Raw genomic sequence first — 3,664 nt, 5'->3', positions numbered from 1 at the left:
AGCAGGCCGTAGATGCTCTACTTTAACACGACAACAAACATCGCAGTTAGCAATGTATTGAGCAATTTCTCTCTTCATCCTAGTCCACCAAAACCTCTAGCGTAGGTCTTGATACATTTTAGTACTACCGAGATGAATAGTGAGAGGGGATTCATGAGCTTCCTTAAGGATCAGTTGTCATAGTTGTTGTTTCTTGGGAACCACCAGGCGGTTCTCAAAGAAGACAACACCTTGATCGTTCACAGAGAAACACATAGCAGCTCCGCTAGCAATGTTCTGCTTGATCCGAGATATACCCTTGTCATACCGCTGGGCGGTTATGATCTGATCCATAAGGGTCGGTTTCACCACCAGGGTGGATATGAATCCTTGAGGAACAATGTGAAGGTTAAGCTTACGAAATTCCTCGTGGAGAAGTAGTTAACTTTGTTGTAACATCAGGTTGTTACAATAAGATTTACGACTTAGCGCATCAGTCATGACATTGGCTTTGCCCGGGGTGTAAGTTATTCCTAAGTCATAATCCGAGATCAACTCGACCCAACGTCTTTGCCTGAAATTCAAATCCGGTTTGGTGAAGATATATTTGAAACTTTGGTGATCAGTGAAGATCTCACAACGATTACCGAGAAGGTAATGTCGCCAAGTTTTAAGTGCATGGACTACCGCTGCAAGCTCTAGATCATGTGTGGGATAGTTGTCCTCGTGGGGGTGTAATTGCCGTGAAGCATAGGCAATTACCTAACAATATTGCATGAGTATGCAACCTAGTCCTTGTCGCGAGGCGTCGCAATAGATAATGAAGTCCTAGGAGAAATCTGGTGGTACCAGTATGGGAGCAGATGTCAGGCGTCTTTTCAGTTCCTGAAAGCTGAACTCGCACTGTGGGGTCCACTCGCACTTTTTATCTTTCTTGAGGAGTTCAGTTAGAGGTTTAGCAACCTTGGAGAAATTCTCGACGAAGCGGCGAGAATAGCTCGCTAAGCCAAGGAAGCTCCGAACTTGCTTGACCGTTTCAGGTGGAGTCCAATCAAGGACGGCTTGAACTCGCTTGGGATTGATAGCAATGCCCTCACCAGAGATTACATGGCCTAGATAGGTCACTTCTGGCAACCAAAATTCACACTTGGAGAATTTGGCATAAAGACGATGCTCTCGAAGTTTCGTCAATACCAGCCTTAGATGTTCGGCATGTTCTTCCTCGCTCTTGGAGTAGATGAGTATATCATCGAGGTATACTACGACGATTTTATCCAAATACTCCATGAAGACCGAGTTCATTAACCGAGAGAAGGTGGCTGGGGCATTGGTTAAACCGAAGGACATAACGGTGTACTCGTACTGGCCATAGCGAGTAACAAAGGCCGTTCTGGGAATGTCCCCGTTTTTGATTTTGATTTGATGGTAGCCCAAGCTCAAATCCATCTTGCAAAAGAATGAGGATCTAGCGATCTGGTCATACAGATTGTTGATCCTGGGGAGTGGATACTTGTTCTTGATAGTGACCAAGTTGACAGGTCGGTAATCTACAACTATCCGATCCATTCCATCCTTCTTCTTGACGAAGAGGACGGCGCAAGCCCAAGGAGAGGAACTAGGATGGATGAAACCCTTTTTCAAGGACTCATCGAGTTGGTTCTTAAGCTCGGCTAGTTCTAAGGGTGCCATCTTATAGGGTCTTCTAGAAATTGGGACGGTTCCTGGAACAAGGTCTATCACAAACTCGACAGCCCTATCAGGTGGAACACCTGGCAGTTCTTCTAGAAAGACATCCTGAAAGTATCGGACTACCGGAATATCTTCAAGGTCTGGAAGGGGGTTGGCATTTAGGGAGTAAAGATAGCACTTGGCTACTCGAGTTAAGACATTGACTGTCTTGCCCGATGGGTGAGTAAGTTGAATAGTTCTAGTAGAGCAATCAATCTTAGCATAATGGGCTGACATCCAATGCATACCCAAGATGATGTTTATGTCCGAGGACATGAGGGCTATTAAAGATGCAGGCAAGACAAGTCCATCGACAAGAATTTCATTCCCATGGCTTACTCTAGAGGTTTGCCATCTAGAGCTAGGGGTTTGAATTTCCATGGTAGTGGGAATGTCACAGAATGTCGTGTTATGCAATCAAGCATAGCTCTCAGATATGAATGAATGAGATGCTCCAGTATCGAAAAGAACAGATGTCGGATGGCAATTAACAAGGAGCGTACCAATGACGACGTTAGGATCCTCATGAGCCTCCTCAGCTGAGACATAGTTGACATGGCCACGTGTAGTGGTGGCTGGCTTGGCGTAGAAGGTCTTTCCCGCTGGCTTACCACGACAAACAGACTTTCCAGACTGGTTGGGGTTGTTGTTCCGGGGACACTCTCCGCTGTAGTGACCCGGCTCTCCACACTTGAAACATGTCACAACATTGGGGCATGGAGCAGCATTAGCAGCGAGGCTACCATAGGGCTTGGATGGTGCAAACTGCTGGTTGGGGCGAGGCACCTCAAAGGATGGCCTCGGGATGAACCTAGGTGGCAGTGTTGTGCCTGGAATCCACACCTGGCGCTTCTGAGATCTAGAGTCGGATGAAGAACCAAAATCACGAGAGTGCTTGCGTGAAGCGTCATAGTCAGACAGGCCTGTCTCAGCACTGGTGGCTTTATTGACCAACTTCTGGAAGGAGGTGCACTCGTGCAGACGAAGATCGCGGCGAAGCTTGGGGCTAAGTCCCTTGCGGAACCTTGCCTGCTTCTTAGCGTCGGTGGATACCTCTTCAGGAGCATAACATGCCAGATTCCCAAATTCACGACTATATGCATCCACAGTCAGTCTACATTGGGTGAAATTGCAGAACTCTTCCCTCTTACGATCTATGAGACCTTCCAGGATGTGATGCTCACGGAAAGCCTCACTGAATTCAGCCCAAGTAGTGATTTGGCCGACCGGGCGCATAGCCTCAAACTTTTCCCACCAAAGGCTAGCAGGGCCTTCGAGGTGATAGGCAACATAGGTAACCTTATCAGCTTCGGCTACGTTGGCAGAACATAGCTTGTGGGTGATGCTGCGAAGCCAGTCATCCGCGTCGAGGGGCTCGACGAAATGATTAAACTTTGGTGGGTACAACTTGATAAATCATTGATTGACACCAAGTCGTTTCGCTATTGACGTGCAGTGTTCTGCTCAATCCGCTCTAGCACGCAGTTGGTCTCACGCTTGTTTCTTTCTGCCTCCAGCATAACTTCAGCCAGAGAAGGCGGGTGAGGCAGATTTTCGCCCCTAGCTACACTGGCTTCCCCCTACTCCGGGGCAGCAGGGTTGCTGCAGGTGTTGACCATCCTAGTGACCAAGGAAGTGCAGAATGTAATGGATAACATGGAATCCTAAGATGTTGATTGCACGACATGGTAATATAGAAATTGCCATATATATACCATTGGTCATACACATCGTACATAGTTTAGTACAAGCCCAGGCTAGAGTACAACTACGGTGAAAGACATTACATCTCATCGGAGGCATTCCAAGCCCCTATACATTATTTTTCTACACCCCCGGAGCAAGATACACACCAAGTCGTATCCCACGGTCACGTAGGACTGTGGAGAATACAACTATTACAGTACTTGTGAAACTACTACTAGCTCAGACGGCTCCGTAGTAATCCTCATAAAAG

This window comes from Triticum aestivum, chromosome 6A (assembly GCF_018294505.1).
Source record: "Triticum aestivum cultivar Chinese Spring chromosome 6A, IWGSC CS RefSeq v2.1, whole genome shotgun sequence".
Taxonomy (NCBI): domain Eukaryota; kingdom Viridiplantae; phylum Streptophyta; class Magnoliopsida; order Poales; family Poaceae; genus Triticum; species Triticum aestivum.
The sequence above is the reverse complement of the archived record's forward strand: the minus strand, read 5'-3'. Positions refer to the sequence as shown.